We start from the raw sequence: 9,398 nt of genomic DNA, 5'->3' as shown, positions 1-9,398 counted from the left end.
AGTGGTAAACCTGTTATGCTTTATCCATTTTGAACTTGGTTAAACTTGTAGTGCCCCAGCTTTAATCTATATGCTTATAGATGAATTAACAAAAACAGACTGTGGTATGCTCAAAGAAATTTTCAGGATAAATCATTTCTCAAAAGTAAAGTTTCAAAGGTGTTCGTTCATTAAGTTCCTTCACAAATCATGATCTGAAGTTTCCTCTTCCACAAGTTTCTCACAAGCTCCAGGTCATGCCCTAAGGAACTATTCTATTCTGGCTTCAGTTACAAAATATCTTTTATTCTTTTATTTGAACTTCATGTAGAACATTTATCATTGATAGTATACACCCCTAATTCATTGATCTAATTATCAAGTTCACATGTACTACACCCACATTCTGAAAATCATTTCAGCTGATTCTGTTTCAACATTTGAATTAATCCTTAAGCATTATTTATTGTTTTTTTCCTGCTTCAACAGTTTTTGATGAAAAATGGTGCAAAATAAAGGGAAAAATTATATTTACATTTGTAAGAACACATGGTTTTATTATTTAATTTTATATTTATTTATTCATATGTGTGTATGTGTGTGTATGCACATGTGTCATGGTGCTACTCTGGGCATCAGAGGATAACTTTTAGCATTGATTTTCTCCTTCCATCATGTTAGTTCCCAGGTTTAAACTGTTTGTCAGGGTTGGCAGTGAACACCTTCACCTGTTGAGCCATCTCTCCAGCCCTTCTTATGGTTTTTGTCCTGCCTTTGTAACTGTTCTATATCAAAATTACATGATGCCAGGAGAATGCATCTGTTTTCTTTGTTTGAATACAACAAGACCTTCCCACCTTGCTGACATGGCTAGCCTTTTGTTGCCAGGTGGTACTCAATGGTGTAAATGGTCCATATCTAATAATTCCTCATTCTCTGTTTAATGGCCATCTGGGTCAGTTTCAGCTTTCAGCTAATATGAACAGCACTGTGATATGTATTCTGCATCATCATTTTGTAGACATGAACAGCATTTTACCTTGGATACCTGCCTAGGCATGGTGAATTACAAGAAAAACATCTATTAACTATTTATAAGAAACTGCTGAACAGTTTCCCCAGGTGGCCTTTTTCCAGTAGTCATTCACAAAGTTCTTTTTGAATGTTTTGCCCATCAATATTGTGGTACATTCATAATCATGTATAAGTGTGGCTTTATTTGCATTTTCAATAAGTAACGGTTTTGAACATTCTCAAAATATGCATCTTGGTCAGTCGGATAGCTTCTTTGGTAAATTGTCTTTTGAAGACTTTTTTCAAACTTATTTTTGAAGGACAATGTAAATTATTTTTGTTATCCTTATTTACTTGTAACTGCTGCTACTTGCTGGTTGAAAAATTACATAGACATTTAAATTCAATAAGTAAACTGATCCACCATTACACATGTAGAATGGCATACAGGTTATAAAAAGGCACTATTTCTTCAAGTATTTATGTCCCATGTTTAATTGATTTGCCATACGCTTCTATTAGTCTGCACTCAACACCCTCAACCAACTACACTACTTCTGGGCTGAGCTACATAATTTGTTTTGTCTGTGAAATGCTAGAAATCAAGACATAACTAGAAGCTTTAAAAAGTACTCAGCTTCTATTACAAGGTTGTCAGAAGTGAGGACGCTGGTGGAATTGCAACTTTGTACATGTTTCAAAAAAAGCAAATAAGAATAGAATTCAAAATTTAAAATATGCATCCTATTTGGCATGGAAAGTTTAATGTCAAGATCTAGAGTTAAAGACATTCACATATATATCAAAAATTGTGAATTGAGATACCAAAAAGAACTTTACAAAACCAAAATGAAAATATCATAAATAAATTTCAATATAGCCTGTAACATGAATGGGCTGGGGGCCAGGCCTGCTTGTTGTTGGGGTTTTTGTCCCACCTTGTACTCCCAGCTGTTTAGCCCCAAAGAAAAATCATACATAGGTCTCCATAAATTATAAGCTGATTGGCCCATTAGCTTCAGCCTCTCACTGGCTAACTCTCACATCTTGATTAACCCATTTTTCTGATCTATGTGGCTCAGTACCTTTTTTCAGTGGGGCAGATCACATCCTGCTGCTTCGGTGGTCTGGGCAGGAGTGAGAGGAATCAACTTCCTCCTTCCCAGAATTCTCCTGTTCTCATTACATCATTTCTACTTCCTGTCTGGTTTTCCCGCCTATATTTCCTGCCTGGCCAATCAACGTTTATTTTAAAACATAATTGACAAATTACAGACAATTCTCTCGCACCAATAGCATACATGCTGTGAAATGAAGATTTAACTTAATTATTAAAATTTATATTGCATTCAAATTATGGGATGTTATGCAGCTATAGAAAGAATACAACTCATATTCTGTAACAGAAATATATAAATATTTGTTATAAAATTTAAAAGCAAAGAAGAAAATCATACTTACTACTTACTATTGCTTTTGTAAATGTGTTTGAATAAAGTTCTATGTACAAAACTTTAGAAAAAGTGATTATTGGATTTTGTTGATGGTGAGAGGGTGGTCCTTTATTCTCTCCCTGCCGCCCAGCTAGCTTACACCAGAAATAATCACACAGAAACTGTATTCATTTAAACACTGCCTGGCCCATTAGCTCTAACTTCTTATTGGCTAATGGATTTGTTAACATTTTAACAATTTTCGATAACTTTGAGAAAAGAGAGAGTGGGAGAAGTAAAAATGAACTTCTTCCAATGTAAGTTTTCAAAGATTTAGGGATTTTTAAATTGTATTAATTTAATATCAGAGTAATGAATATATTCACAACTAAAAATAGCCATAAACATAATGAAATTACAAAATACGCACTAGCCTAATATACAAATCTTTAGTGGGCTTGTAAGTATGGTCAACCACACAAAAGTAGCCAATAAAGCAGAAAGACTTTATTAAAAAATTTGACAAGTCTAAAGAATTTCTACTCAATAAAACACTGAAAATAAATTAATACTTAATGAGTGAAAATGTTAAAAAAGAATTGCTTTAGGCAGAGAATTAATATTCCCCAAACATTAATAGATATTAAAAAATAGAAGAAAATATTTAAAAGTGTGTTAAAGGGTATAACGCACAGAACATTTTAAAATGGGAAAAGTAGTCAATACATATTAACACAGTCAGTTTGAATAACAACAGATAAATGTGGTCTTCACTCCATGTCAAGGAAGTTCCTTGAAATACACAGAGAGCATTACAGAAACTAGAACCAATCAAAATACAGAGTTGTGAATCCCAGTCTATACTGATACAATTACAAAGCAGCATTTATACCTAAGGCTCAGGGAGCATTGATGAGAAAGAGATAAGATTCTAAGAGCAAATGCTAAGGGAGTTTACTGTAATAGTGTGTCTCCTAGAAATATCAGAGAAGCTACAGCTATAAAGTCTTAGCATTATGGCATAAAATATAAGTCTAAACATGAGCTGTATAAAAGCAACAGAAATGCCAAAGTTAACTGGGAAATGCCCAGCAGGTTGCACTCCTTCAAAATGAACAGGAGGCAGAGAGACACACGTGCAATGGTGGGAGCCTTTTTTGAAATCTCAAAGTCCATCTCCAGTGATATAAGCTCCCCACATGTTTTATTCTGTCCCAAGCAGTTCCACCAATTAAGGACCAAGTATTTAAACATATGAGCCTATGGGAATGAATTTTATTGAAACCAGTGCACTGTACGTCTTTTAAAATCCTAAAGTTGATAAAGATGTACTAAAATCTAAAGTACAGCCTCACATAAGAAGACTGGGCATCACTTTGAAAGAAAGGATTGAGCCAATCTATGTCTTATGTTGTTTGAAAATTCTGTCCCAAATATTAGAATTTTTCACTGCTTCAACAATATAATCCCATACCAAAATTTTCCATTTTTTCTTGTTTTGTCTGTTTAAAATCTAATATCGAGGGTACTATTCCTATTCATGACACATTTTTCTTTTATTAATGTTTTTCCCTGGCCTTTGAAATCTAATTTCAAAAGCTCAAAGAAGTCAACCTTTCTATTGACTTTTCAAAGCAGTGAGGTTTTCACTTCTTAAATAACTTTAATCTTAATTATTTCTGCTTTTTTAAAGGTATTTTCTTGCAAATCAGCCTGTTTGCTCCTCTTTTTCCTGCACACTGCCTACAGAAATCCTACTTTAATTACAGCACCGTTGAAACTTCAAAAGAATGCCTTAGCACAATGGGTATATTCTTCTTTGCTTTAATTTTACCCGATAAAAGTTTTTTTTACCTGTGAGGTTTAAAAAGTAAAGAGTTGGGTTTTCTTATACCTTGTCTGACAGTAAGGTTCCAGTTCATGCTCTGTTTACCAGATCTGGGAGGATCAGGCTCAGACACCTGTCTTTATCTTAAGACATAATATATGTAGTCAGTCTCCAAATTTTCATTCTTCCTTTAAAAGTCTTCTGTAAGAATATGTGCTATAAGCTCATATCATATGTGCTATATGCTCATATCAGTAACCAATATGACCCTAATATCCCTTACATTAAGCTAGACAAAACACCTACATGGCTTCTCACAGACTCTGCCTTCTTTCTCCCAACATTCAGTTTAGTTTTTCCCACATAGCTCTACTCTGCCCTATCAGGCCAAGCCAGTTTCTCTATTAACCAATGATATTCACAGCATACAGAGTGGCTTCTCACATCAATCTGTCTAACTTAAATGCATCTTTCTTGGACCTTGAAAACATACCTAATATGGTCACAAATTTGATTTCAATAACTACTAAGTTGTATTTCTTTATTATCTGAAATAGTTTGTAATAATAACTTTCAAGGGCTAGAAATTTACATTACATTTCTAAATGAGACGCATAAGTACTATACCTTAAACAAAAGTAGAAATATATAAACAGAATAACAAAAGTAACCTTAAATTTGTTTCAGTATACAAAAATATTTGAGACTAGCAATTGTTTTTAGTTTAATAGTAGATTCGATTCAATAATCTACATTTTATCCTAGTTTTCTATACCTCACTTCTTTTTCTTTTTCAGAAATAGATCCTTGAATTTAACTTTCCTTGCTTAGTTTTTTCTGTCCATAACCAGTCATAACTTGTAACCAACCCTCCTAAGTGATGACAAGCATCCATTGAATGGCCAAAATTCACCCACCCAACCTCCTAGGAAAGTGGGATTTGTATTCTCTAGATTCCTTCCTATTGTCTGGGAGTGACAGCATCTTTAAGGGACCCTAAGAAAATAGTTAAATCCTGAGAGAACTAACTGTATTATTCTTTGTTTAATCTGTGTGATGGGAAAGTGTAGAGCTTAGCGGAAGTAGTAGAGCTTACCCTGGCTGGGGTAGTCTGGGAGGCTGGTTCATCTCAGCTAGATGCTTTGAAGTTGTTTTAGATAAAGACTTTTGAGGAAACTGAAACAGAGGCATTCTAAGAGTTAGTATCACTTGGGATACATATCTTTATTTATTATATATACTGTATTCTGTCTGCATGTATGCCTGCAGGTCAGAAGAGGGCACGAGCCCCCATTACAGATGGTTGTGAGCCACAATGTGGTTGCTGGAAATTGAACTCAAGACCTTTGAAAGAGCAGGTAATGCTCTCAACCACCGAGCCATCTCTCCAGGCCCCAATACTTGTCTTTATTGGAGTCTGGTTCTTTTGTTCTGAAAACACACAAACTTTTTAAAAGTACCATATATATCTGCATTAACACAAGAATGGAATGTATGGTGTGTACAAATCTGCTAAAGATGACACCGTCTTCTACATTTCAGCAGGTAAAAGGCATCCGTCAATTTTATAAGTTCATATGGACTGGATAACCAAACTGTAATACAACTTTTTAGCCATGCCATATCAAAGGATGACATGTAAAAATAATTGATAAGAACTCTGTAGCCAGCCGGGCGGTGGTGGCGCACGCCTTTAATCCCAGCACTTGGGAGGCAGAGGCAGGCGGATCTCTGTGAGTTCGAGACCAGCCTGGTCTACAAGAGCTAGTTCCAGGACAGGCTCCAAAACCACAGAGAAACCCTGTCTCGAAAAAAACCAAAAAAAAAAAAAAAAAAAAAAAAAAAAAGAACTCTGTAGCCAACAAGATTTATCCTTTTCAACCAGTCTCAGAATTGTACTTATCCTCAGAAGGTAGAAGTCCCAGGTAGGTCATATGCCTTTCCTAGAATTCCATCCATAATAGAAATGAAAAGCTTATTAAATCCTCGTAGGGGAATATTATCTGCCATTATTGTAGGAGGCGTTTACAAATTGCAAAATAAAAAGACTGTAGTTAGCAGATCACTTAGCTCTGTTAAAATTGTGGTTTACTTGATGCTTTTATGGTATAATAACGATGTAGGCCAGAAAAAACTGTAGATTTTCTAAGCAGAACTCTAAACCAAACTGAATGAAATTTTGTTAAAGAGACGCAGGGCAGGGCAGCTATGCAGCAATTGTACACAAGTTGCAGGTAGCCACATGGGAGTTGCATGCATGCAAAGATGGGGGCAAACCGTGGGACTACAGGAGCCACAGGAAGCTGCAGGGGGGCATGAAAAGCCTTCTAGATGCCCCGTGGAGTGGCAGCAATGATGGCCTTGACAGGAGAGGAAGCTAAGCCAGTGCTGATGAGACCTGTTAGTGCTAGCGCTTCTCCCAAAACCAGGTGGCTAGGTTTCAACTCCTAGAGCTAGAATTCCAATCCCATCTCTGGCCTGGGCTGGTGGCTAAAAAGGCTCAGGCAAATAGGTTTTTCATAAATTCATGCCCCACAGTTGGGTGCCAAATGAAGAACAGTTATTAAAAATTCAGAGAGAGAATTTGGAGTTCAACCTGAAGATATGATAATCAACCTTTTTATATCTTACCTCAACCTCACTCCAAAATGACAATTCTGCCTCTAGGAAATCTCAGAATGAGACTGAGAGTGAGAGCTGTCCCCTCCCATTTTATATTCTTCTCTAGGACTGGGATTAAAGGCTTGCATGACTGAGATTTAAGGCATACACCACCCAGTATCTATGACAAACTAGTGTGGTTACTGGAACTAAAAGTGTGTATTATAGCAGTCTGGTCTTTAAGGCTGACCAGTGTGGCTGCTTTACTCCCTGAACTTCAGGCAAGCTTTATTTATTAAAATAATAATTAAATGCTACAATTTCACCAGAATTAGTAGCTCTGTGTTTGTTTGTTGCTTTCCTTTCCTGATTATCTGTCTTCTCTTTTTACTGTTACTAAAGTTTCTTTGTTCTTAGTTTATGTATGTGAGTGTTTGACCAGTACAGAACTTATGTGCCCAAAATATATGCAGTGTGCTTGGAGGCAAAGGAGGAGTCACTTCCCTGGGACTGTTAGTTGCAGATGTTTCTGAACCATTGTGTAGGTGCTGGCAACCAAACCTGGATCCTCTTAAATGTTGAGCCTACTCTCCAGTTTATTGTTTTGTAAATTTGGTATACGCTAGTCTTGCCTTTGTGGAGACTGTTCTGCTTCAGCAGGAGGGACTGTAGGTGCTTCCATACCTGGCTTATTTGGCTTCCTGTGATATGTGTCATTTCAAAGGGCCAGCAGACATTTATTTCCTCATAGTTCTGGAGTCAGAGAACTGAGACAGACAAGACTGTTTCTTATAAAGCCTTTCACTTGCCCTGTAAGCACCATCTTCTCCTTGCCTCTTCTAACAGCAACTTTTAGACAATTTATATCCTAACCTTCTCTTAAGAAAACCAGTCTTAAGGAATAGAATTCACCTTTGTTGCCTGGTTTCAGCTCATTTAGCCTCTTTGAAGACCTGACCTCTAACTGCAGCTGCATTCAGAGGTACTGGAAACTGTAATTTCAATATAAAACCTTGCAGATGATGAAGATGAAGAGTCAATTTATCTTCCATTGTGGTGTGTGTGTGTGTGTGTGTGTGTGTGTGCAAAAATGCATGTGGGTGGAGAGGCACCTGCAGAGGCTAAAATAGGCCAATAAGACTCCCTGGATCAGGACTTATATACAGTTAAGAGCTGCCTAATGTGGGTCTGGAAATTGAATTATTAATCTGTGCTATGTCTCTACCCTTATGCCTTCCTTAGAACTTTGTACATGCAGCCGGGCGGTGGTGGCGCACGCCTTTAATCCCAGCACTTGGGAGGCAGAGGCAGGCGGATCTCTGTGAGTTCGAGACCAGCCTGGTCTACAGAGCTAGCTCCAGGACAGGCTCCAAAACCACAGAGAAACCCTGTCTCGAAAAACCAAAAAAAAAAAAAAAAGAACTTTGTACATGGTAGGTGCTTTTATTTAAAAAATTGTAAAATAAATAAAAATTAAGTGCAGTATTTCTTTGTTTAATTGTAAGGAATGAGAAACAAGGTAGATGTGGTCAACATCCTCAAAGCTGTTTGAAAAACTATATGTAAAATAAAAATACAGATATCTTGGATTTAAATATTTAACAGTTGAGATTTCTCTAAGACAGTGTGATGGGCTTGTTTTAAATGGACATGTCAGGAAGAAGTAATCCAATACCCTTCATAGAAGCCAAAAAGAAAAGTCCTGTGGTTAAAACCTATGCACAAATTTCAAAGATTTACAGCTTTTGAAGAACAGTGTTAAGCCCAATATACAGGTTTAAGTTGCATCGTTCTTGCAAATTAAGCCATTCCTAATCCATCTGCAAAGTAGATACATTTGGAGTTCGTTTTTGTTAGACCAATAATCATAAAACTTCTGCATAGCTTTCTCTGTTTCAGAATAATTATGAGAATTAACCATAAATATTAATTCCTATTCAATATGTATGTACTCTGGAATCCCGAGGTGTGAATAGCAATATCTTATTACACAAGCCAAAGGATTCATTAAGTGCTTTGGGGTAATCTTTAGAGAGTACATTAAAATTCAGATGTTACTATGCATATGAGCAGACTGCAAAACTTTAAGATGTGTTTCAGAAATAACTAGTGAGTGAATTCCTGGAGCAAAACTTATTAATCAAAACATCCAAATGAGGATCAGCATGAAAAAAAGAAAGTTAAATGATTACATGGACAGAAGTTTCTTAACAATTTACCCAAGACTGTACACATACACACACACACACACACACACACACTCACACAGAGGTTGTCTTGTTTTTGAGATGAAGCTTTACAATGCACCCTCAGAGGTTCTCAAATTCCCCTTTTCTGCCTCAACCTTCCTCAAACTCTCGATTGGTGAATTCGCAAGTCAGCACCACAACACTTTACAAAAGGGGCTGTTTTATTTCGCTTCATTTATTTTTTCAAAACTAATTTTTAAAATTTCTTTGGTGTGTGTCTCTCCATGTATGTATATGCACCATGAGTGTAGGTGGCACGGAGGCCAGAAGAGGACACTGACTGCCCTGGAGCTG

This window comes from Chionomys nivalis, chromosome 7, assembly GCF_950005125.1.
Source record: "Chionomys nivalis chromosome 7, mChiNiv1.1, whole genome shotgun sequence".
Classification (NCBI taxonomy): domain Eukaryota; kingdom Metazoa; phylum Chordata; class Mammalia; order Rodentia; family Cricetidae; genus Chionomys; species Chionomys nivalis.
This window is presented reverse-complemented; position numbering follows the sequence as displayed.